The 27,694-nt window shown below is 43.1% G+C and overlaps 1 protein-coding gene across 5 annotated transcripts in view; it reads right to left on the reverse strand.

The window, feature by feature from the left end:
• Positions 1 to 27,694, reverse strand: part of Rad51b (RAD51 paralog B) — a 500,962-nt gene that overhangs the window by 146,647 nt on the left and 326,621 nt on the right. The window lies entirely within an intron of this gene.

The raw sequence follows: 27,694 nt of genomic DNA on the forward strand, positions 1-27,694 counted from the left end.
TTTTGTATTAAAGTTCCAGGAGAGGACTCTAAACAACTTAACCTTACATGACCCAACGCTATACAGCGATTTCCTATCTGGCTAAGTCAAGAAACTTTCTTTCCCTCAAAAATTTCCATTAGTAAGTCTATTCTACTGCTTAACAATCTAAAGAGAGGATAAAATGCTGGAACATTCCAAGAACACATTCACTGTCAAAAGTTCTGGGTGAGGTTCCCATCACGAGTAGGAACCCCTGGGCATCTTGGTCACGTGAAGGAAACGTCTGCTGGAGCACAGTTCAGTGCTTAGAATGTGTACCTCATAGGACAGAACTGTCTTGGTCCTTCGAGAGGGTTAGCTTATGGGTTTGGCATCCTGATATGAACGGAATAATTTTTTTTTTATCAGAATTTCTCATGGCGCCAGGGATTGAACCCCGGGCTTTGTGAATGCCAGCCAAATGCTCTACCTCTATCTACACTCCCCATTACCCAGCTTTTCTACCAAACCTCTGCCACTGCGTCTTCAATGGACCAGGGACACATATAAATCCTGAGCCAATGGCAGCTTAACTGAGGCGGGAGAGGGGAATAGGATGACAAGGTCAGGCTAAGCAATGAGAGGTTCGATTAGCAGAGACATCAGTCTCAGGGACCCTTGGAAACTCCAGCTACTCTGCAATGCTGGCCAGGCTTTCTAGGAGCCCACACAGTACTTGCCACCCTCACACCTCAGATCCTGTCGCCTCGCTCCTTCTCATCTTCACTGGGAAGAGTCACATGGGCCGTCTTCAGTGAACATGCCTAAAACTAGCAAGTGCTCATGTGAAAGTATGAATTAAAAATTATGTTCGCCTCTCACTTCAGAGTATATACTATAAACTGCAGAGTTTAATATAGCTGGATTCAAACTGTGGTGACCTTGATAGCCTTGACCTTGGAAAAGCTGCTAAACTGCTGAGCCCCACGTTCTACAGACAACACAGTATTGATCTTACAGAAGTTTACGTGACTTGGGTGAGATAACCAATACGAAGTACTTAACGGGGTCCCTGGTACTAAGTGAAAGTTCACAAGCCAGAAGCACTGTAGTTATTTTAGAAGATGACATGGAAGCTAATGATAGGATGCTTCAGACATTGGTCTAAAACCTGAATATTAAATCATGATCTTCATATCAGAAATTAGTTTTACAGCAGAGAGTTCTCACTAAGCTTAGTCTTTTTGTTTTTGAGCTAACCACAAATTTTGGTATAAAACGGGTCTTGAGGGATGGTTCTGTGCTTAAGAGAACTCGCTGATCTTACAGAGAACCCAGGTTCAGTTCCCAGCACCCACAGGTCAACTCTCAGCCACCCGCAACTCCGGCTCAGGAGAGCTGTTTCCCTCTTTTGGCTGCCACAGGAACCATATGCACGAGGTACCATTGCATACAAATACTCATACACATAAAATAATACATAAAATCTGTAAAGAATTGATGTTAAAAGATCGTAGAAAAGGTAAGTAGTTGGCGCAAAGCCAACGAGACACTGATATGGCTCTGACGATATTCTGTGTCTCATCTACTGAGAAGCAAAACAATGTACGTTCTAGTTTTTTTTAAAATGTGACTTCTGAGAAGTCTAGACAAATAAGCCTTGATTTTATTAAAAATGTTTATTAACGTTCTTTACAAAATGATACGTTTCAAAATGACATTTTCACTTTTCTTTCTAAAATGTATTTATTTCTTTTGAGAGAGAGTCTTATTATGTAGAACATATTATGTATGTTCTAGAATTCATTATGGCGATCAAGCTGGCCTCCTCAGAGCTGGGATTAAAGTGTGTGACGCTAGGCCCAGCCCCGTAACAGTCTGTTCATTCACGAACATCACGCATCTGACCATACTCGGCACCCCTCTGCTATGCTATGCTTATTGGATCAGTTATCTGTGGACACGAAGGTTGTTTCCTCTGAACTACTTCAAGGTTATTTTCAGTTGGTTAGGCTTGCAATGAGGAATATGATAACAAAAGTGAGCTTTCATTTTTGTGGGACTCTTCCAGATGATGGCTTGTTGAAAAAGACTGGATCTCTAATAATGTGGTGGCAGTGGGGACATTAAGAGGAAAGAGAACATGGCTCCTCCAGACCTGTATAAATTAATGAGAAGGTATCAGCTAAAATATTTCCATCACTCTTTTTCAACGTTGGTTTTGTAACGGAAACACGTACCGAGGTGATGCTTTTACTGTATGGAATGGATAACAGCCTGCAGATCTCCAGCGAGCTACAGATGGCTTCAAAAATAGCTGCACTGAGGGGGGTTGCAGGTCGGTGGCAGAGCACTGGCCTAGCAGCCGAGAGGACTGGGGTTGGATTCCCAGCAGAAGAACGACAGGATGGGAAGGGGGAAGGCGAGTAGGAAAGGGAAGGAAGGAAAACACACATTTCCACTGAGGTACGTGGAGAAGAAAAGCTTTTCTCGTTCTGTAGATTATCTTTTCCTTGTTATCATAGGTCTTAAAGCCAAGGCGCTGAAGGCATCCACTGGCCGGAAACTGGGGGGCTTGCTAATCGCATCATCTGATGGAACTGTGTGGTTTTCTAAACCTGTGTTTAGCAAAACGATGGAACAGAAACACTTCCAAAAGCATCAATTACAAATAATCACAACTTGGACAGAAGCCTATAGACGTTTTTTTCTCTGAGGCAATCTGGAGACGTGAAAACTATGCTCTTAAACTAACTTATAAAACACTACTACAGAGTTATAAACAGAGTCTTAACACTGTCTGGTTTCTGAGAACGAGTTCCGACCGACACTTCAGAGGGCTGTTCATAAACTCTGTTCCACTGGAGCAGTTGGGGCTTCTGATATTGGATATAAACTTGTGTGAGAGCAGTTTGCGTAGAGGTTTAGGGCAGTGGCTTTGGAATTAGACGGACTGGAGTTCTGTTTCTACCTAAATGACACCGGCCAGGGTAACTTCTGTCGATGTGCTTAACCCTCAGGAGCTTGAGCATTAGACTTGACAATTTACTTAAGATCTTTAGCATAGTACCCAACCCATGGCAAATGGTTCTCTGTCATTGTCCCTCGCCATCCTTTGCTGACTGTGCTTTGCTTGTTCAGAAGTCTCATGCCCAACTTTACATATCAGCCTGTTAGTATATATGTATATGCATGGTTTTTTGTATCTGTTAAAAATTGTAAAAATAGTTTTTCATTTTTAACAAAAAAATCACAAACAAAAGTCAGGGGCACCTTTGTACAGCATATCATTCACCGTTGACAAAGAACATACATTTGCTATTTATATCTTTAAAGGCAATAAAACTTCAATTGGAAGTGCATCTGCTATTTTCACCATTTCCTTAAAAGCACAGCTAATTGAAAACACAAGGTACGTACATCGGCATCAACTCTAACTACAAAGCCAGAGGGGGACTCTTGGACAAAGGGGAAGATAAGAGTTTTAATGATCATGGCTTCATCTGAGATCAGGAGGAGACTGAATCTGGCTCAGAATTTACTTAGGAGAACACCATCCTCTTACTGAGCAGGAGGGCCAGGAGCCCTGCAAGCTGCAAGTTATAGAGTAACTACTGTTTGACTGATTTTTTTTTTTAATGAAGAGACCACTTACTTGTTTTCTAGCACTGCCTTGGTTATAGGATGCATAAAAAGCATATTTGTATCAAAGGCACCCTCATATAATGGGGCATAGACCATGAGTCCCATTGCTAATACTGCCCAACACAAAGAAGGGGACATTTCTTCCTTCAAAGGTAAGTCCCCATGCCATGTCCATCATGGTTCCAGGAATGAAACAGACTAGAATGGTGAGAAAATGAATAAAAGACAGACAGATGGACACATGGACAGAAAACTGGGATAGGCAGCAGTCTGGCCTTCAGCTGGAGAAACTAGCACCCCAGAATCTCATCATGTTTATTATGTACAGAGGAACAAGGAGGCAGAGTTTATGGAGTAGAGCTGGATTAAAGGACAGATTTTCCTAATCTCCATGGGAGCAGTCTCAGACTGTAAACACCTGTGGAGAGACAGCTATGGTTGATGGTTTCAGCACACACAGTCAACACCAGCACTTGGTCTCCCGAGGAAGACTGCACCTTCCCTCTGAACCCGAGGCTACGAGGTCCTTGACATGGCCATGCCCATGTCAACTGCTGGCTCAGGCTTCCTCTCTTCTCTACATCCTGCATTCCAGGTTTCCTCTTGCATCATCTTCTCTAACTGCATCCTAGCCATCGTTTTGCGTGCTGTGGCACAAGACCTCATTTAAAGAAAATACTTCTCTAGAAAGAAGCAAATTCAAGGTATGTACTCATAAACAACACAGTAGGTGCTGCTGTCACAGAGACGACTTGGGAATTAGAGAAGAGAGATGGGAACTAGTGAGGAAGATGGCTGGAAAATAAATACACCGACAAAATATGTGACCCACTTCCATTAAGTATTAAAAAGGCAGCTGTCAAAAGCTTTGCTATCAGAGGGTGGAGCAGAATAAGCTGGTCTTCAGGCCTAAGGGTCAGGGTGCTTGAGTATCTGACCTCCACTCTCCACTAGTTATGGGCCAGTGCAGACCACCTGCCTTCAGTTGAGCTATCTTCGGCTATGCGATGATCTAAGGATATACTCACACGATCCTCCAGATTACTGATTCTGGTCCAGAACACATTCTGCTTTCATGGGCACTTAAGTGTCTAGTTTGATCCACACCACATTGAAGGATTAGAAACGTCAGTGCTGAGGCTTCCATGAGTAGTCATCAAGTATACCATAGTCTACCATGAGCATAGGCATCAACTGGAGAAAACAGATAGGAGGACTACCAGGCCCAAGGGCACGGCCTGTGATAGAAGGAGTGCCTTAAACTTAACTCCTAGAAGATAACGAAGAAGGCAAAGCTTGTGGTTGGCAGGGGTGGAATAGGTAGAAGGTAGTACCTGGCCCTGTTTAGCAGCAGAAGAAATATTAATGGTCAGCAAAGTAGTAACTCAATATTGATAAGCCAATTAAATATTTCTCAATTCTTTGAGAATTCCATACAATGTATTTTGATCACATTTGTCCCCCAACACAGTCCTGCCTGATCCACTCCCACTTCTCTACTCCCCCAAATTTCTGTCCTCTTAAAAACATTTTCTAATAACTGACTCCAATTGTGCTGCTCATATGCTCTTGGGTGTGGGGACATTCACTGGAGAATGTCGACTACCAGTAACCACCCCCTTGAAGAAAAATGACTCTTTTTCCCATAAGCCACCAATTGTCCATAGCTCCTCAGGTTGGGGTAGGGAGTTGTGAATCTCTTCTCCTTCCATGCTACAATGTTGACTGGCATGATATTGGACAAGTCTTGCACAAGCAACTATAGCTGTGTTGGGGAATATTATTTTCGGGTCTGTTACTTTTGTTTATGCTGCATTTGATTAACTGTGAAGCCGTGATTCTTTGCCTGTCTAAAATACCTGATGGTCCTAATCAAGAACTGAACAGCCAATAGCGAGACAGGAGAAAGGATAGGCAGGGCTAGTAGGCGGGGAGTATAAATAGAAGGAGAACCGAGGAAGAGGAGGAGCAATGAGAGAACAAGGAGAGGAGGATGTCAAGGGCCAGCCACCCAGCTACATAGCAGGCCACAGAGAAAGAAGTAAAGAAAGGTATACAGAAACAGAGAGAGATAAAAGCCCAGAGGCAAAAGGTAGTCTAGATAACATAAGAAAAGCTGGCTAGAAACAGGTCAAGACTGGGCATTCATAAGTAAGAATAAACTTCTGTGTGTGATTTATTTGGGAACTGGATGGTGACCCCTCAACAAGCCAAAAGAGAAAAATCTTCCACAACATAGCTGCTGTGACTTCATAGCACAGGCAATCTATCATGTCCAGAAGACACCATTTCACTTTGGTCTTCCCTGAACTCTGATTCTTACAAGCTTAGTGTCTCCTCTTGTGGTCCCTCTTGTGGAACCTTGAGGAGGGAGTGGGATATAGTCAGACGTCTCACTTGTGGGTGAGCCCTCCACCAACACTTATTCTCTACAGTCTGACCAGCTGTGAGTTTCTGTATTAACCACTACTGAATGCACAAGGAAACTTTTCTGATGAAGCCTGAGAGTGGTAGAGAGATACGAGTTTATAAGACAGTTTGATACTGGGTCTGTTTCATGAGAGAACAGTGGTACACTCACCTCTGGGTACTGTGAGCATACCACTGTGGGTTCTTAGCCAGGTTTATAGCACCAAGAATGTGGTTCCTTCTGTGGTGTGGGCTTTAAATCCAATCAGAAACTGATGGTTACTGCATAACATTCATGCCACTATTGCACACATGGGCACATTTTAGCATGAGGGTCACTATTTGCAGTTCTTAGGGTTCCCAGGGTCCACAATTAGGTAAGACTGTTGATGACTTTTTCCTCTCAGTGGCCTGCATAGCACCTTACAATACTATGAAAGCTACCCAATAGATGAGGCTACTTGGTCAGTACTGACTTAATTTCTCCACATCCAGTGAACAATGCGCAGTGTCTTCAAAAACAGGGTCTAGTAGATAAGTAAGAGCAATGGCATTAGCTTGTAGTTTTGGGGGGATCTCTAGAATACCTCTAATCAACAACTTAGGAAGAAGGATCCCATATCTTGCACTGGGCTTTTTATCTGGCTTCTGGGATAAGCATAATTCCTTGTATACATTAACTACAATCTCAATCTCTCTCTCTCTCTCTTGCTCTCTCTCCTCCCCCACACACATAGATTATAAAATAGTAGGTTTTCGCATGACTTTCTCAAACAAGTCAGACTGATATCATGAATATGATAAATGTTATCATTAGCTTCGTGTGTGGGCATGTTAGAGACAGATTTTATCATCTCTATTTTCCACTAAGTGAAGTAGTCACTTTCCTGAGTACAACAGTTCAGACGGCAAGATGGGGCTTATAGGTTTATCTGACTCCTTCCTAAAGCAACAGTAGGAAAAGGAGAGAGGGTCTTTGAGCCCAGACCTTCTTTAACAGATGACTTCTCCATGCCTTGGTTTAGAGAATCCAATCTATTAGTCATGGGATCCAACTATGGGATCTCATGTGCAGACATGCACTGAAGACTGCCCAAAGTCAGTTGATAACAAGCCACTAGTCAAACTAATAAATAACTCTGAGCCACATGCCAAATAGCTTCAGTTTCTGGAAAGCCAAGCATGCAAGGGAGTCTACATAAACGGTGTCAGTCTTTCTAATATGTGCAACTGGTCATTTCTGAGGCCACAGGTATCTTGGAAGCGGAGCTCTTCATGGGACTCATGTCTACATGCAGTGGAGTTCAAAGAGTAGACTGGCAAGAGAAACCACAGAGTGATCTCAGGGACTTCTATGCCCAGAACACCACTTCCTCCTCTGCCCACTTCCCTGGCAAAAAATGATCACAGCCTGCTACACAGAATCAGTGAAGTTTCAAAATCACCTTAACTGGGCCAGGAGGGCTGAGTGCAGTGATTGTAAATAGGCAGCCCACTGAGGAACAGGGCCAGCGGGAGAAAGAGCAACTTGACAAGAATATGGGTACTGACTCTGCATATCATCAGCCAGGCACAAGCACAGTGCTTTCAAAATGGCAAGCCACTGCCTTTATGGGCTCCAAAGGCATCTTTCTTTCTGTACTGAAAACAATCTATCTGCTCTAGGCAACATTATTAAAATATTACTCTTTGTACCTTAAAGCATCTTAATTGCAGACATGACAGTGATTTGGCCTTTCTGTCCAAACAAAGCCTCGGGTGAGTCAGGCATTCTGAATTTTGATCCCAACTCTGTTAAAATTTACAGAATGCCTTGCTCCTAAGAAGACAGAGGCCAGAACTCTCCTGTGAGAGTTCAGGTTCATTGAGACCTTCCATCACACAAAGCTTGAGAAAGCCCTGGGGTGGTTTACAGCATACTCTTCTCTAGCTTCCCAACCCAGGACAGTGTCTGTCCCAACTCTCCTGCTCCCTGAGAGCCTTGCGAGAGGCAGACAGAAAAGAGAGAGAGAGCAAAAAAAGGAAAGCTCTGTGTGTGTGTGTTCACATCCACACATGTATGAGTAGAGGGAAATGGATTAAGACCAGGGTAGGCCTAGCATGCAGGTCCAAAGGCTCTGTTTCCAGGCACAGGTCCCTACCCCTCCCACTCTCTTCCTACCCACTTCCATCTTTGGAAAGAGATATCCAGCATTTGTTGTGAGGAAAAGTCAGACTAAATATTCTGGAATTTGAGCATCACAAAAACAAATCTGGTTTTACTATTCACTCGCTTAGTTGTGCCAAGCTCTGGAAAATTATAAATCATTCCATGATGAAAAAAAGATCATCCTCCCCCCGCCCCCCCCCTTCAGCTCAGCGAATATCAACTGTCTGTTCTAGAACAAAGAACTGATAAGACTTTAGGATGTCGGTCTGCTATTCCCATCGTGAAGGACTGACTGTAAGACAACGATTATCTGGGAAAAGGTGAATGCTGTCAGGACCTTTCTTTTTGAAATATCTGTCATAAAACATCAAGCTTCAATTTGACCTAGGGGGAAAAAAAACTCACGATTGTAGGATTCTAGCAGCCTGCCTCTATTTAGTTTTGGCTCTGACATTACTCTGCTGTGCAATTCTGGAAAAAGTGCCTAACTCCTCTGTACTTTAAAGTGTTGAGTCCACAAACACGACGAGGAGAATATATTCCAGTGACTGTTAGTGGCGGAGGCTGCAGAGAAAAGTGCCAACCATGCTTCAGTTTGCATCAGGTCTGGTGTTGTGCACAGAATTCCATAACTGTTGCTGGGCCTCAGCAACCTTGAGAAAGCCGCTCTGCCCAGAGATACTTGGCAGTGGCTGAGGAAAAAGGGAGGGAGACATCCTGGGCATATTTGTCTTTATGGTGAGAATTCTTCCACTCCAGAGACTCCACACTCTGCACAATGATCTGGGAGTAAAAGTCTCTCTAGTGTACTGGCATTCTCCACTGCTGCCGTCCCCAGCCCCAGAACCACCAGGTGCTGATGCCAATCCATTGAGATGAGGGAGCACACTGAGATGCAACTATGCCTGTGGGCACAGCACCGCTACTGCTGGCCACAGGATTTCCCTGGAGTGGATTCCCAAAGTAATCCACAGCCAAACTGGGGACGAGAGTTGCTGATCACAAGAGTCCTTGGAGGAAAGCCGGGCTCCGGGAGAGGCAGCACACAGGGAGGGAGGGAGGGAGGCGGAATCTCTTCAGCTTTCCATACACATCTAAGAGTCCTCCTCCCATCATCTTGACTGCGCCACCTCCAGCACTGAGTTCAGAGGAGATGCACTGAGGAGGACAGTGTCTGCTATTTGTTCAAACCCAGCACGATGGTGAGGCTTTCTCTCTGGCCTACTTCCCCTAGAAGTACACCCCAGGGGAAACTTGTGGCCAGCAACTGTGGTGCTGTGGCCACAGGCGTGGAGAGCACTAATTGCATATCAACACATTGTTCCCTGACCCCAATGGGCTGACGTTAGCACCTGGGTTCTGGGACTGGGGGTGGGGGTGGGGTGGCAACAGTTGGGGAAGCCACAAGTCGCAGGCCAGTGCGCTGTTTCCATCTCTAGCCCAATCTGGCGGCGGCGTTGTATCTGTGATCTTGGGCCCACTGCAGGAAATGACACACTCTCTTGGTTAGTTGTGACAGGGTAGCCACTGTGGCTTCTAATGGTGCATTTACCTACTATAAGCAATATTGCAGTTAGCATGGAGCCAAGACGGTCTGGCCACCTAGGTGGGGAAAAGAAGCAGGCCAATTGTCAGATGACTCTGAGCTTCACAGGAGACGTGAGAGGAACTTTCCTACCAGCTGTGCTGTGCACTTTCGGTGGCGGAGTCACTTCTGCATGAAGTTTGTTTGGCTGTCTCTGCCCACTTCCTTGTCCCTGACTACTGAGCTCTTCAGAAAGGCAGGGAGGTGAAGTTCCAGAGGCCCCCTGAGTTTCTGACGACCTTTTTAGGTGTTTTTGTTACTTGCGGTGCTTTCTATTCACGTGTATGCCTTGGTGCTGGGGATTCCCCTCCCCTTGGTTTGCAAGGAGGGTTAGAAAGACACAGCTTCATGATAAGTATCATCATAGATGGCTGGTACTAAGACACTTCCCCTCCTTACACTCATTTGGGACCAAGGAAATAGTTCTGTTAGTCATTTGCTCCCCCAAGAGACGGAAAATATAGCTTCTGGGGGAGTCCAACTTGATCAACACCAACTTTGATCTCCCAGTCTCGTCTATACTTATGGGAGTCAGGAGCTGAGCTCAGAGGAGCCTCAGGTACCTCCTGTGGAGTGCAGACCAGTGCTTGCCTCCCTGTTTGTGTCTCTATGCTCCCAACATGAACGGTGTGGCATCCTAGCCTGCACAGGCTCACCAAAACAGTGACTGCACAGATGCAATTATCTCTGTCTCCAGAGTAAATGAAATAAGCTCTGTTTGCCATCTGTTCAAAGACTGGTCCACAGGTCTGCCTAGAAACCCCAGTCAGCAGCTCTGTCAGAGGCTCTCACACAGAAATAACTGCAAGTCCACAAAGATGGACCATTTATAAGCTATTACTTTTTAAGGGGGAATGACATTGTGCTCTTATGTCCATATTTAAATGACATCAATATAGACAAACAATAACGACTCACAAGAGTCAACAAAGGAAAGACACAAGAGGAATAAGTCTAGAAGAACTATATTAAGTGGCCAACATTTACTTAGTAGCCCTTGGTGTGGCACGCTCCATTGCGACCACTACAGAGCAAACCCTCCGTCGTCATATGCTACAGACACACTGAAGTAGTATCCTGGTAAGGGCACATCTCACTGGAGGTACAAGACCCAGTGCTAGGTGACAAAACAGTTTCTTCTCTCTGATACTCACTCTGGTGACTTGGAAACGCCCATCTGGAACTATGTCTGAGAGGAAACGTGAGGCTCTGTCAGGCCTCAGAGTTGCCAGAAAATACGGCTAGGCACCTGCAATGACCACTGGCTCAGTTTATCCATATAGCTACATATTGCAGGCAATGTTTTATATCTTTCCTTCCCTCATTTTCAGAGGGCTATTTGTCACCTCTCATCTGACACCACTAACAGGAATAGTGGGCTCCATGATATTTTATACTTTGGAGGGTTGATTCACAGCCCAGTCTTCACTGATCCTTATTAGTGTGTGAGGGAAGCTGGGAACTAAGTGCAGCAGCTGTTGTGAGTTAGGGTAGGCAGGCTCTGGGCCCAAACATCCTGGCTCCCTTCTCATAACAGTAGTGGAACACCAGGTCTCCTGCTTCCTTAGGTGGGTGATTCGCGCTCTCTAAGCCTCGTTTTCCTCAACTACATAATTGGGTTTGTAATTATCCCTATGCTGGAGACAAATGACAGCATGCCAAGTGCTTTTTTAAAAAGGCTTGACACTTAATAGGTGCCCAATGAATACCCCTTTGTTGTGACATTCTCTTTCTAACTTGTTTATGTCTCATGGTCCCTTCCTCTGCTTCTCACTCATCCCATCCTAAATATCTCATCTGAAAAACCCCTTCCTTCACTCTTCTTTAAGTTTTTGTATTTCAGAGTTCAGGTAAAGTCTTGATTCTTTCATGAAAAATTTCCCAAATATTTCAGTCTCCGCTAATCTCTCAGCTCTTAACATACCCACTTCAGCGTTAGTATTAAGTGACTTACTACAAGGATTTTTCTCAATGTTACATGTGTTGTTTTTCTTTTAACAAGACTTAACAGAAATATTTCTTGGTCTCAAATAAGTCCAAGGAGGGGAAGTCAGTTAATACCGACCATCTATGATACTACTCATTATAAAATTCTGTTTTTCTAATCCTTGCCTACTTTTCTAATCCTTGTAAACTTGAAGAGATTTGATGCTTTCCTGGGTCCCTGACCCTGTTCTAAATGAGGGAAGGGAGAACAGAAACTAGCCTTGATTCAGTACTTCCCACCTACAGACTCCGCAGCGAATGCTTGTCTGACATTTCTTTAGCTTATTTCATCCTCCCAACTCAGCAAAGTCACCATGATTATTCTGGCTTTAGAGATGAAGAAACTGAGGTTCAGAGAAGTCAATCAGTTGTCTGAAATCAACAGCACCACAGGTCAGATTCAAATCTGTTCTATATGGCTCCCTAGTCTATACTGCTTCTGTCAAATCAAAGTTCTTCGCATGAAAATTTATGGCTTCATGGAATTTGCTGATTTAGTTCCTAAAAGCAAGGAATGCTAATATCATATTAAACAAGTTCCATGTTGCTCAATGCAAAATTGCATAGAGAAATCTGGGAAGATAGCTCAGTGGGTAAAGTGCTGGCTGTACTAGCCTGACAACCTAAATTCAGATCCTCAGCATCTATGTAAAAAGCCAGTTATGGAGGCTTAAGGCTGTAACCTCAGTGCTGGGAGGTTGAGAGAGGATGCCAGAGGGCTTGCTCTCCAGCCAGTATTGTTCATCAGTGAGAGACCCTGTCTCAAAGAACTAAGGTGGGAGAACCATACGAGCCACACCCATGAACCATAACAGTGGACAGCAATAGTACGATACACCTAAGGGTGCAACAGTGGTATTCATAGCTTAGGGGTAACCAACAGATACATAACTGGGCTTAAATCCTGCTCAACAGGAGGGAAATCATGTCCAGTACAGGAAACCTAATTAACTACCTGGGGCTAGTGAAGTCATGGATCTTAGAGGAGAATCTGCTGCTGCCTGTTACTAGATTAGCATAATTCCTAACTGCATCCTAAACACTTTTTCTTTCACCCGCTGATAAACGCAGCTCTCGCTCCTCATCAAAGAAGTACCTCTTTGCAGTGAACAGAGACCATCACAGGAAATACAGAGAGATCACGGGGTACTTAACCCAGTGGACATATCTATAACACAACTCTTGCACCTAAGGCTCAGGGAACATTGCAGAAGAGGGGGCAGAAAGACTGTAAGAGCCAGAGGACCAGAGCTGTGAGACGGTGTCTCTTGGAAATGACAGGGACACTACACTCGGGATACCAAAATAACATGTTACCTAATCAGGACCCAAACAATGGCAATATAGACATGATAACAAAGAAAGGGGGAATATCAAGGGAGGCGCACCTTCTAGACAAAGAACTACAGGCAACCAATGACTGCGCAGAGAGGGAGAATTAGTCTTCCCCAGGGATGAGCTCCCTAACTCATTATGCCATACCAAGTGATCAGCCTTGAAATTATATACCTATCAGCAACACTAAACACACTCAGCAGGTTATACATACATTGTGCGTGTGCGTGTGTGTGTGTGAATACAGCACACACAATTATAATCAAAGAAAAAGAGGCCATGAATTTGAGAGGGAGCAAAATAGGGGTGCATAAGAGGGATTAAAGAGAGGAAAAGAAAGGGGGAAGTTTAATTATATTTTATTTATAACTTAAAAAGCAAGGTGGAAAATGATAGAGGAAGACACTGGACACCAACCTCTGGCTTCCACATGTGCACATATACATACAACATGCATGCATATAAGAGATGAGAGTGTATTTAAACAAGATGTTTAAGAATAAAACAAATCTTCAGTAGGAAGGAAGGGAATTAGTCAACTGTCAATGGTCTACTCAGTGCGCCTAGAGACGTTGAATTTGCAGGCTAGGGAGGAACCGTGCACTGGTAGGTGTGGCAAGGGAAAGGACACAGATTCCTGGATTCTATTTCTGTCTTGGCCACTAACCACGCTGCTAATATTTTCACTTCTGCTAAAATGTGATGACGAGAGTTTCAGGAGAAAAGCTGCTCCCTAAGAGCCGTCAGACAGGCAGTTAGCTGGTCACGTGTGCTAGAGCCACACACAGTCCTGGGGTCTGGAATGGGAGTTCACAGCTGGGGCACAGTCCATGTGGGCATCTGTCTTTCCAGTTCCACCGTGACCCCGTAGAGAGTAGCTCACTTAGGATCTGCTTGAGCCACTTGGATTTGTTCTTAGTTTCTTGCTTGAAGCAGTATTTGTACTTTTTAGACTGGTTACTATACACAGTAACGATGCAAAATAATAATAATGATGATGATGATGATGATGATGATGATGGATTCTTGGCGACTTTGGAAATCAAGTCATGAAATATTATATTAGTGCCTCTGCATCCTGATGGGCACCCAGCTTTATGGCGAAAACTCAGCTGGGATGGGAGCAGCAGGGACCAAGGTTTGCCTTGTTCGTTCACTCACATCAAGATGCCATGGTGAATTCTAGCTGTTTTCTTTTATGGCATTTCATGATTACTTTAAAAAGAAAAAGTGACAGAGAACCCATGGGTGGTGACTGTCCATTTCTACTTAGCTGATGTTTCATGGAATTCTGAATCCTAGTGTTGGGACCAAGTCCTATAGCTGACTTCCTGGAAGGGATCACTGCTGAGGGTTGCTTTGGACTGGGGTGGGGGGACGGACGAACAATCAGGCTCTCTTCTCCCTGGTTATTGACAGAACAGTGCTCCTTCTTGAGGACTCCTGCCCTCCGCAGGACCATAGCGAAATGACTAAATTGGCCTGTTGCTCCAGTGAATCCGGATAAGTGAATAAGTCAATTCTCTCTAACTCTGTGGTCTCAACTTCTTGTTGGCTTATTGCAAAATTAAAGGGCACACAGAGCAGACCCATCAATCAGTAACCAGGAGAGGAATGAGCTCTTTGTGGAATGCACTAAGAGCAGGAAAGATGAAGAAAAAAAAAATAAAAAGAAACCTCATGAAATAATCATTTGTTAGAAGAACGGAGGGAAAAATTCCCCGTTCACATGCAACATTATTTAGGAAAAGTCTTATTAAAGGTTTCCTATCTCACTAGGGGAGCAAGCCCTGGAATGCAAAGAAAATCCCTTAAATCATCTGCTCTTTATTGGTGCCCTTTTTTTTTTTTGATGGGTTTTTGCTGTATTCCACAAGGCATAGCAGATATCACTGGCCAAGGACTAGGACCGTGAGTGACTCAGCAGGCTCATGGCCACAGGAAGGGGAAGAAAAGTCACTACTGTTTATCAACAAACGAATGAACGAGCGAATGAACAAACACACACCACTGACTCCTACAGCCTCTGCTCAAGGCTGAGCTTCCCCTACACCTCTTAATTCAGAGTTAAAGTTCCCGAGGCCACGCTTCTTTAGAATACCAACTAACACTATTTGCTGAACACAAAACCCAAAAGCGCTGGAGGAAGAAAACCAATATTTACAGAGTGCCAATCACCAGGCTCGGTGTCTGTTTAAACAAGTTTCTTTAAGGAACTTGGGGTGTAGTCCAGAGATAGAGTGCTTGCCTGGCCCACACAAGGCCCTGGTGTAAACCGCAGCCCTGCAAGAGACGAATGACTTACTGTAACACGCATCGTAACCCCGAGGTGGATGGCATGATCTCCCTGTTTTATGGATAAGAATACTGAGCACCTGGGTTGGAGAAATAGCTCAGTCAGTAAAGCAAGACTCAATTTAACCCCCACATCCACATAAAAGCCAAGTGTGGTGGTGCCCCTTTGTCATCCCAGTCCCGGGGAAGTGGAGATTGGCAGACTCTTGAGGCTTGCCAGCAAGTCAGTTTAGCCAAATTGATAAGCTCTAGGTTGCAGCAAGAGACTCTGTCTCAAAACACAAGATGGACATCTCCTAAGGAATGACACCCAAGGTACACACACACACACAGAGAAATGCATGCACACACGCATGTGCACACATGCACACACACCAAATTGCTGAACTTGTAGCAAACAGCAACATCATGTGATTATAAGACAATCTTTCCTAACTTAGAGGATCCCATCCAGGAAATCCACTGGAAGAAATGAAATACAAGCAGTGATGGAAATGGCATTCTGCCAACTCAGCAGCATACACTTCCCATGCTTCCTCTCTCCAGAGAAGTTTCTTCTCCAAGACAACCATTACAGCGGCTAGAAAGGCAAGGCGCTAAGGGTGTAGAGAACTGACTGCTCTGGTAGACAGAAGAACCATTAGAACAGAGCACGGCCCTCTTCTTACCTGGGAGATGCAGCTTTGGAAATACTGTGGCCAAGGGGAAGAATTCTTTTCTTTAAAAAATATTTATTCATTTATTATGTATACAGTATTCTGTCTGTGTGTATGCCTACAGGCCAAAAGAGGGCACCAGACCCCATTACAGATGGTTGTAAGCCACCATGTGGTTGCTGGGAATTGAACTCAGGACCTTTGGAAGAGCAGGCAATGCTCTTAACCTCTGAGCCATCTCTCCAGCCCCCCCCCCCCGGGGGAAGAATTCTTTAGGTTACTTTAGAACATTTTTTTAAATGTATAATACATGTAAATGAATATAAACTCTTATCTGAACCTCATTGCCAGCTATTAAGTAGACATTATAGAAAGAGAAAAAGAGCAAATTGTTTAAAGTTTACAATATTTAAATGGAGCCAAATACAGGTCCAGCTGGCTCCACATCGCACCATCTAATATTCCTTGACTCCAAAGAAGAGCTCACCTCCTAGAGATAGGAAAACTGCCATGAGAATGGGATCTCATTGCCTTTGAAGTCAGGACGGCTGCCTGGGACCTGTATTCTCCTGTGGGAACTTGGTCATTGTTTCCCTGTTTTTTCTATTGGTTACTCACTAGGAATAACTTTAGAATACACATGGTTGCTGAGGTGGTTCTTCATTGCCAATGTGAGGCTTGACAGTCATAAGTTACCGCAAGCTGTCCCCTCCACTGACTTAGCCACAAAGTTCCCAAGAGAGGGCGGAAGAGGCAAGAGGTGAGAGAAAGCTGTATCTGAGACAAGGAAAACTCTGAGCTGAGAGTAAATCCCATTTTAAGTTATCCCATCCAGTCCCGTCCCATTGTTGCCCCACCCCCCACATCCCAACACGTCCATCGTGTTCTCTGCCTTGAACAATCCCTGGATGTCATGACCCATCCTTCTCTGCAGCCCTCTCCTTGCGAAGTACGCTTGGAGGGCCCATCCGTCTCAGCCACGAGTCATCCACCACTACTCAGAAATCTGTAGCCCTTCCTCCCTTTCCCTCTTTCTGAAGAACCCCATCTTAAGGAAGCCTTAGAGGTGGCTCTGGTTGTGGGACTAGTGACAAGCCAGTGCTCTACAGCAGTAACGCTGAGGGAGTAGCCATGGGTCTGGAGGCCTGTGCTTCTGACTTCAGATCCATATTAGCTCCCCTGCATGTTCTTGTCTTCCCTTTGGTGAAATTTAACTTTTGACTCTACATTGGCTGACAGACGCCCTCTAAACATGTCTGAGGCACAGCTGTAATATAAAATAAAAACAAAATTACTCACATAATTTATTTCATTATTAAAATTAAGTCTGTTTATTTAACATGGAACAGACCGGCGTCTTCTGGGAATGGACTATAATGAAAGAGATCAAATAATCCTTGTCATAAGGGTGGTGTGTCCAGATGTATGAGAACATAGAGGTTGGGAAAAGATGAGTCTCCTGCTGGAGATTTGGAAAAATTATTGGACATAGAAAGCATTTAACTGTGTGGAAGGTAATTTCACATGGCAGAACACCTCACATTAGAAGAATTTAGAGCCGGGCAGTGGTGGCACATATCTTCAGTTCAGCCCTTGGGAGGCAGAGGCAGGCAGAACTCTGTGAGTTTGAGGCCAGCCTGAATGCCCAATAGCTAGGCAGGAGAGATGAACTTAAGATCAACAGCTATTGCGTCTCCATGGAACCAATCTAGGCCCTCCATATGTGGACACACATATCTGAGGGGCCCCTGGCAGTAGAACAGGATCTATTTTTGGTGCAGGAGCTGGCTTGTTGGAGCCCATTCCCTATGGTGGGATACCATGTCCACCCTTAATGCAGAGGGAAAGGGCCTCTACTTAATGTGCCAGACTTTGCTGACACCCCATGGGAGCCCTAACCTGTTGGGAGGAGTAGATGGGGGATGAGCTGGGGGAGGGGACGAAGTAGGGGGTGAGAGGAGAGGTGGGAGGAAGAACCGTGGTTAAAATGTAAAATGAAATTTTAAAAGAATAAAAATTCAAAAAAAGTAAAGACAAAAAATTCAAGACTGAGAAACATGGTAATAAGATCTCAGCTGAGAGGCACCAGGCAGACTTTCTCCTCCACCGGACACTTGTATCTGGTGTCCCAATCTTTCAGGAAGAGAAGACCCCATTACTTCCTGCCTGCCATGGAAAGTTGTTTTCACAGGACAGGTTCTTACAGAAAGAAAAAATAAGTCAGCTACAAGTGAGTCTCCTTCTCTCCCACCCCAAAGTATGGGGAGGGGCGGCACCCCAACTTTCAAACTATATTTAGAAGTTAAATTCTGCTAAAATCGGGGCGGTACAACTAAACCAACAGCCAAAACATCCTCAATGCCATTGCGGCCCATCCTGGCAGCTTCTCTTCAGTTCCCTCACTCAGGAGGGACCCCATCAGACTCCAGGGCTCCCCTGTCCAGGCGCAAGGGGTGTGACAAGGCGGAGTCCCTTTGCTCACTCTGGCAGCTTGAAAGCCTGTCTGCTCAGCGGCTTATTCATCAACACGACAGGCAAGCACACTCTCCCCTGCTCTGTGTATATCTATCCTTACAAGACCAAGAGCAAACTCCAGCTAGAGTCCAATACAAAAGGAATCATCACAACCGCAAAGGCATTACTTTCATGTAAATATAGTTATGATGTATGACGACAGGATGGGAGGATCGCACAGAAACCCCTTGACTCTAACACAGACTTATAAACAGTCAAATCAGTGGTCACTGATGGGGTCAGGCAGAACTTGCACTAGGACCAAGTATGAATCCCCCACAATAGTCAATCTGGAGCATGATCAAGAACAGACACTAAAGCCATTAGGCAAACAGCTGGTAGAGAACTCGAGCAGGGAAAGACGAGACTATCAGCATCTGAGCCAGGTTGGACCACTACTAATGTCAGTGTGAGCATAATTCTTGTCTTGAAACACAAGATAGGAGGTCCATAGCAGCACATATTAAATACTTTTATCCTTAAAAAAAAACAACCCTCAATCAGAATCTAAGCCTTTAAGTGCAATCACTAGTTTATGGAAATATGAGATACAGAACCAGCTAAAGGAAACCCTGAGAAGCCATAAGTCGAATCGCCAAATAAATTACATAATTGCAGGATAAATTACATCTAATTTCTACAATAGCGCAATGCCACAGATAAAGGAAGTTAAAGATGTGGTAAAGCAGAAAAAAAAAGTAACATGTGGACTTTATTGAATCCTATTCAACCTAACAGTTGTAAAAGGACATCTTGAAGACAATCAGAGAAATCTGTATATGAACTGGGTATTAGACAGTATTAATACACCATTACTAATGTTGTTATGTGCTGAAGGCATAGCAGTTATGATTTCAAATGCCATTATCAATTTAAATATGGTGGATCGGTGGAGGATATTGCTCTGACTTACCATCAACATCATCACCAATTTTTGAGACAGGGTCTTTATAGCCCAGACTGGCCTCCAGCTCGCTATTCAGTCAAAGATGAATTTGAATTTCTGATACTCCTGCCTCTGCCTCTTGACTACTGAGATTATAGGTACATACTACTACACTGGGTTCTATTCCTGGGGATCAAACCAGGAACTCCTACATAAGTAAGCACTATACCAATCGAGCTACATCCCCAGCTCTGGAATGTGCTGAATTACAGACAGAAATTTTAAAACACTATCAAGAAAGGGAGATATAGACGGGTATGGTGGTGCACACCTTTAATTCCAGTGCGTGAGAGGCAGAGGCAGGTGGATCTCTGTGAGTCTGAGGACAGCCTGGTCTACAGAGTGAGTTCCAGAACAGAGTGTCTCACTGAGAAATCCTGTCTTGAAATTGAAACAAAATAAAATAGAAAACAAAATAAAATAAAAAGAATAAAGGGGAGATGTAATCATGGTATATTTTATATCTTGCTGTGAATACTTACATTGCCACAATATAAATAGTATACATACTAAATATGGTTTTAATTAAATATTAGGAGGGCTAGAGTGATGGCTCAGCAGTTAAGAACACTGGCTGCTCTTTCTGAAGACTTGGGTTCAATTCTCAGCACCCACATGGTGGCTCACAACCATCTGTATATAACTCCAGGTTCTGGGGATCTGAGACCCTCTTCTGGTCTCTGTGGGTACTAAGTATACATATGATACACAGACATACATGCAGGCAAGACACTCATATACATATATTAAATATAAATAAATAGATGAAAATTTTAAAAAATTAAAAAAAAATCAAAAAAGGCATATTAAGAGTGATACTGGAGGCTAGGCAATGATGATGCATCCTTTTAATACCAGCACTTGGGAGGCAGAGGCAGACAGATCTCTAAGTTCAAGGCCAGCCTGGTCTACAAAACGAGTACCAGGACAGTCAGGGTTACACAGAGAAATCCTGTCTTGAAAAACAAAGGGCAACCAATAAAAAAATTTTTTTTAAAAAGAGTGAATTTGAAAGAGAAAAAGGCCTAAGAGCTCAGTGGCCATCGTCAACAGAAGGCCCATGACAACATCTAAAACAGGAAAATGAAGACCAGCTCAAGTGGGTCTGTTAGAAAGAGCAGAACAGCCGGGGAGTCAGCAACTGGGCTCGCACAGTGGCAGCTCCAGAAGGGGAAGAAGCAAGAAGGAAGGGGAGAGCTCGGGAGGGAACTGCCGCTTTCAGCTGAGAATTATCCTCTCACCAAATCTATGAAACAAATACATACTTTACTTGGAGGAAAACTACGATGGAAAACGAAGTGCACATTAGGGTGAAGTGAGAAGGGATCGGTCACCCAACAAATTACATACAAAGAAGAGCAGAAGAGGCAGATGATGACGGAACTGGGTCCTAACCCTGCCAGTGCCACCACAGAGTCTTGTGTGACTGAAGTGGGCACAGAGGTCAGCTGCTGTGCAGACAGGACAGTGGGGTAAGAAAGTCCATCAGCATGAGCAGCTAGACCACTAACCCCCCTTCTCAGCTCTGTTCTTATCATGCAACGGTCAAGAGCTTGGCTTCTCAGTTAACCCGCCCTCGAGGAGAACTTAGGCCGGCATGCCTCTCAATGCGCACATCAGCTGAATTTTGCGGCTGACTATGATAGGCTCTCAGTCAAAACTTGACCAACAGGTAGAGCCCTGTCAGCCTTCCTGAGTAGCGGGTGCCTTCCTTCTCTGCAGCTTCCCTCACCCCATCGTGCATTACCGTAGGCACCATCTTCACGGTCAGTTTGCTGCTGTCATTTTCTTATTAAGTAATGAAGAGATCCCTCTTTGGCCACTTTCAGTGATCATATCCATTTGACAGGTAAAGAGAAGTGAGCTTAAGAGTTTGTAAAGATAAGGCAACAAGAGAGTCGGAACCAGGATTCAGTACCCGAATCCAGACCAGCTGAAATAAGGAGTCCTCTCTCGTAACCAATGTTATAGTGCCTCAACCATTTTTGATCTCCACAATACATCTTCACTTTATAGATTAGAAAAGCAAATCTCAGAGAGGTCAAATCAGGGTCTAAGAATAAATAAGGAAACCGGGAGGTAGGCAAGGGAATTTCAGACAGGATGAGAGATAGGAAAAAACAAGATGATGAGTAGCTCTTGCCGAGAGAAGCCATTTAGGCTGAGATCTGAGAGGAAGTCCTGAGTTTGCCCAGAGCTCATGGCAGAGTCCCAGACAGAAGAGATGAGAAACAAGCTTGAGATGATCTGAGGACCCAAAGTCCAGTGTGGTTGCAGGTTAATGATTAAGTGATTAAGGATCAGGGACAAAGAAAAGGATGGGCTGAGTCAGCATCTTGGACCCTACAATAATGACTGAGGGTTTGGACTTAGGATGGTAAAAAGCCATGGATGGGTTTGAAAGAGATGGCAGACATTATCTGACTTACGTTTTAAAATATGTTTGATATGAAAAGTTATAGTTCCAACACTTAGCCCCTCCCACAAAGGTAAAGCTTTTACATCCTGTATAACCTGCTTAAAATATTCATGAGTGTTCAATCCTTGGTATGGAAATAAGAGGAAATATTTAATAGGTTTCTTCTTTTTTTTAAATAGATTTAATAGACTGCAGGCTCCTAAGAGTTGAGAGAAATACAGAAAGTGGGACACTGGACAACGAAGTCAGAGTAGCGTAGTAGAGAATGGCCCATAAAGGGTCTCTTAGAGTTCAGGGCTCCCCCACAGCTGATACCAAGGAGGAGAAGGTGATTGGTCACATACTCCATCTGCTCCAGAGGAGTCCTAATGTCTGGGCAGCACAGACAGAAACACACAAATAGAATCCAGCTCATCCCAGGCAGGATATGGTCTAACTCTCAATGGGCAAGAACTTGTTACATGTCTACAAAACGAAGAGGAAAAGGTGAATACTGCAAAAAATAAAGATGCAACGTGCCTTTGAGGATTTGAAAGTTCTACGCAGCAGATAAGCCACAAGAAGGAAACTCTCAACAGCGACACAAAGCTTCCTGCACATATATGTAGCTGTTTAGAGATGGTTCATCACCAGCTTGAGTGAACATATGCATAAATGCAGTGCGGAATCACGATTCTGATGGTGATGGATGTTTCAGATGCTCGCTGGAATTCTGTAGCTCCTGGTATTACCCTAAGACAAAGGTCATCTACAAACAGCCAGTTAGCAGAATCCACTAGCAATGCAGTCAATCTCTTCCAACCACCACAGTTTCACTTCCCTATGGGGAAGCTACAAAATGTACACAGGGGAAGTGAGAGTGCCGTGCTGATGGCTAGTTGCCTTTTTTGAAAATGCATAATCTACACAATGATATATCTGGGTACACAGAAGCAGCAAGGAGCTGGTGTGTACGTGTGTGTGTTCTAATAACTCGGTTTTAAAAAGGGAGATCTGAACATACTTGCTTTGCCTACACAATGTCAGAGAAATACCTTCCAGACAAGAAAGATTAAAGTGTCCTGGATTCTTTAACTAGAAGGAAACATAATTCTTTTCTTTTGCTCAAGGGAAACTAACAGAACTCTACCAGAAGCTTGGTTAGTCCCTCTGTTCAATTTCCAATAAAAATGCTAGGTAAGTCAACTGTTCAAACCACAGTGATTTACCACAGTGGCTGACATACTACAGAGAAGCGTCTGGCATATTACTTGAAAAATTCAGATTTGTCTGAGGAAAATGAAAACTATAAAACTGACAAGCTCAGAATTGGGCAGTAGGTGCTTGGACATGACAAAAATCATTTATCTATGACAACATTACAAAACCAGCAACCACTGAGGATGTTTTATATTATACTAATGTCTGAAGTAAAATAGATAATCTGATGTCAACTAAGATGTATCAGGCAAGTGAATTGTTCACCTCTATTATCAGCTAGAGACAGAACACTGAATTATGGAACATTAAGTCAAATATTTCAAAATAAAATTTTCTCTCTATATTGGAGTACCATCCCTCAAGGGTTTGTATGGGCACAAGAGTTCTGGCATATTTCCTCTACAGAGCTAATATCTAAAAGTATCACTCTTCTAAGTGAAATTAATTAATTTCAATTAATTAATTTTAATTAATTAATTTCCAAATAGTCAATTGAGCTATATATAATTATTTTTCATACATGACTTCTCTGTATTCTTCACAACGGATTTATAAGATAGAAAAATAAACATTTCCACTGAGGTACAAAAACACCAAGGCTCAGAAGTTTCTGGAACTGTTCTCTCTACCAGATGTAAGATCTGAATCCTACGCTTCAATGATGTTCAACTATTATAATTTTTATCTATAAGAAGAATATAAATTAAAATTAAACACTAGCAAAATTATTTCATCAAAAGAAAAGCAAATCCATGTTTGTCAGACTAAGGAGATAGACAACTAGCTACAAAGGCACACAAGGGAAATTTCTGGGTGACAGAAACTCTATTAGGTATATGTATGTGTCAAAGCTCAGTAAGCTATGCACTTTACTAGATGTAGATAGAATTTTAGAAAATTTGATGCTAATCTAATCTTCAAAGTTTTCCTCTCACAAATAAAGAAAAATCACTCATCTTCATTCTCCTTCTACTGCCTTGGTTGTAATTTTCCCATTTGAACTTCCCTGTGGTCATCACCCTTTGCTGTTAAATGAAAAAACATTAAATGATATTCCTAGTCTTGCATGGGGGATTTCCCCCCATATTATACTATATGTGTTTGTCTGACACAGGTTGTCTAAACTGAGGTATGTCTCCAGTCTTTGTTGTTGCCATGGTGTTCCTATTATTAGGGATACTTTGGGGGATCTGAATCAACTGGATTGCTCACCTCCAGAACTCACAATCACAGGGGTAAAATATTCCTCCCGAAATCCAGATCTTGGCTGAAAGCACAATATTCTCCTTCTTTCACATTTATTTTCATCCACTGTATTAAATACAATGTACCACGAAGATGAAGGGACTCTGTGTCTGTGCAGGGACCTATAGAATATATAGGGCTACACAATAAATGGTGTGCTTATGGCTTTGCTAAAATAATTTTTACAGATCTTCAAAGCACTTTACAAAACATCCTCACCTTTATTTCTGCCCTGGAGGCATAATATTATGGGGAAGGTACTATCTATGCCCTCTAGCACAAAGGCACCAGAGTGGCCAGAATTCCAACCTATCAGAAGTTATTCGGCTCTTAGATGGTAGAGTCCATTTGGCCATATGGTCTGTCCTTTATTCATTTAAAACACACTGCTGTATTAGCTTCACTTAGATCAAAAATCAATTTCCTGCCTACAGAAATGTTGGGGTTTGGAAGATGAGTCCATGACTTCTTGTCAAGAGTATTTTAAGCTAAAGAAACTAAAATATTAATTTGTTTCCCCTAAAGCAGGAAGAACTCTTTGTGACCTTCTTCTGCCTGTCTCCCCTGACAGAAGCCTTTACTGTTTTTTTTTTGTTTGTTTGTTTGTTTTGACCTAGCTCTTCAAGAATCAGGTCACACGGTTCCCATTCTAGAGAAGTTCCATCCATATCTTGGAGACTAAACAGAACTGGAACAAACAGGCTTTGCTAGTTTTCCTGAGTTAGGGCCACCATCACACCCTTTTCCTCTCATCATATTCTGCCTAACAGTTCATAAAAATAGTTTCCATAGGTCTTTGGGCTTGTGTGTCTGAAGTCTCCTGTGTCACATAAACCTTGGTTAAATATATTTGTTTATGCTTTTCTCTTGTTAGTCTGCCTCTGTGACAGGGTGTCAGCCGGAACCTTGTAATGAGTAAGGAAAGAATATTATCTTTTCTCCCTGCTGGTTTCTTGTGCCTGAACAAGGGGCTTAAAGCCTATTTCCAACAGTACAAATACTGATTACTTTGCCAAATAAGAATTTACTTGTGAGTAGGGAAATATATGATGGGACCATCTATCTACAAACTTAATCCGATCTGATGCTCTTCAGCTCATAGTCACATGTCTCCTATACTCCTGTAATTTGCAGCTCTTTTTTTTTCTTTTTTTGCTGAGCATGGTTATCTTCACCTTTCTAAATGTGAGCCATCTACTTCCTCCTCTCTGAGTTCCTGATTTTCCAGGGCGAACTGTTTTCTTCCACTGTGCGCTTGATTTGTTCAAACAGAATAACACTTATTGTCTTAATTATTTTCTCACACATCTGATGTGCTGATCTAGGAGCATTTTTAAAGAAGAGCCAAGTCTCACTCACAGCTGTTGGTACAGAAGAGCACAGTAGGCACCAAGGAAATGGTGGCTGAAGACTCGCTATGGCACTATGTACCTGCGATAGACTTATTTTGTAAACTAGCGATAAGTCTTGAGGATACACTTTACTAAGACCAAGCCATTTTCCCAAACATACAATAACTGCCATTTATAACCCTACATCTGCACCCAGTTTATTTTGGCCACTGGTAACTGTCATTATAGGGTCATAAAAACATATTCCCTGCAGACATCCGTAACAAGAATTCTTCACAGTAAAATGAACTGGGCCTGGAAAAGGAGGCTGAAATGCAAGACTATCCTAGGTATCCCAAGATGCCTGGTCACTTGCTGATATTCTACCTAATCTGCTTGCCTTAGATTACCCCTTTTATTTCACATCAAACATTGAGATGAGTTTGATATGCTACTTAGAGACACAATCCTATGAGTTGAAGGTTTTCCGGGTTGACAGGCTACGCTTTCCTATTTCCTCGCTTTCAGACCTGGCCTTCACGGCTGAAATAGGTTTCGTCCCAGAGGGCAGATGGGTGCTTGCAGCACGGACACTTGTCTCTTCCTGTCCTTCCATTGTCCTCCTTAGATTCTCAACACTTCTGACGTATCGTTCAGCATTTTCCAACTCTTCTAACATCCCCAAAATAATCCCACTTCAGTATCCTTACCCTCATAAATATCTCTAGGCTCATGAAGTCCTAGTGACCAGCTTGTATACACTCTATTCTTCTTCACCTCCCACACATAAGATTACCCTAAATGTTGTCATTGAGTTCTCGTGAGGGGCCAAGGGTGAAGGGTATGTTTGTTTGCTGAGCCATCCCAAGGGTCTGACAGGGTAGGACAATCACAAATCTTTGCGTTTTGAGGTCTTTGGTTGTTTCCAAAAGAGAGACATATGACAGTTGAAAGTGAAGCATTGGATAGGTGGAATTTATTTATAAACTCGCAACACTGCTGACTTTCTCTGTTGCTTCTTGGTGTTTCCTGCACTAAATATACATTGTTTGTGATTTCTGCATCTTGGTTTCTGATGATCAAGGCTGACACTGGTGCCTATTTAACCAGATGTTTTCCACAAGAAAAATGTCAAATAAAGGGGCAGGGCTAGACTTATCACTAGGGCACATAGGCCTTCCAATGTTTTTCCTCCTAGAGACTACTGACCCGAGTCAGGTTTTTGAACTAAGAGCTTGGTGTGTCTGCTTTTTTTTTTTTTTTTTTTTTTGCTTATAGTAAAGTGTAATTCTGTGTGTTCAAACAAAAAATGGTGTCAGGAAGCAAAACGGCACCATGAAATACGCTAATCTTTTTTGTATATTTAGTTAGTATAACTATTAAATCTAAAAATAAAAATTTAGGAATAACTACTCATGAGGAATAAGCCATACTGAAATTGTTGAAGGTAAGTCCCCATCACTAGGATTGGCTGTCCTGTGTGTCCTCGCTGCCACATGGCTTCTACTTATTGACTCTTATCTTTGTTTCTTTTTCATTCTGTAGGTCTTCCCTGGGTCCTGTCACACTCGTTAGATTTGAGTTTCTGTGATTTGTATGACACATGCTGCATCAGGATTATCTGTGTTCAGACTTTCTCTAAGGGCAGTTTCTTTATAGGCCACATGCAGACGACAAGAAAGCTTTTACAGGCATTCACTTTCTCTCAGCTCCACAGTGTGCCAGGGAGGGAGGCTCCATCCCTGTGCTACAGGTGAGGAAACTGAGGCTCAGAGTCTTGCTTGAAAATTAGTAGCTACTATAAAGAAAAGGAAGATTTAATTTCTGGTTAAAATTAATTTAATTTTTAAATCAATGGTTAAGTATCTCTGGCAACAGATTATCAGGAGAAAAGCATAAACATATTTATTAATTAAAAGTTTTTAAAAAATGTGTATGGGTATTTTCCTGCATGCATGTATATGTGTTATGTGCATGCCTGGTGTCTGAGGAAGCCAGTTGTGAGCTGCCATGTGTTT

This window comes from Microtus pennsylvanicus, chromosome 14 (genome assembly GCF_037038515.1).
Source record: "Microtus pennsylvanicus isolate mMicPen1 chromosome 14, mMicPen1.hap1, whole genome shotgun sequence".
Classification (NCBI taxonomy): Eukaryota; Metazoa; Chordata; class Mammalia; order Rodentia; family Cricetidae; genus Microtus; species Microtus pennsylvanicus.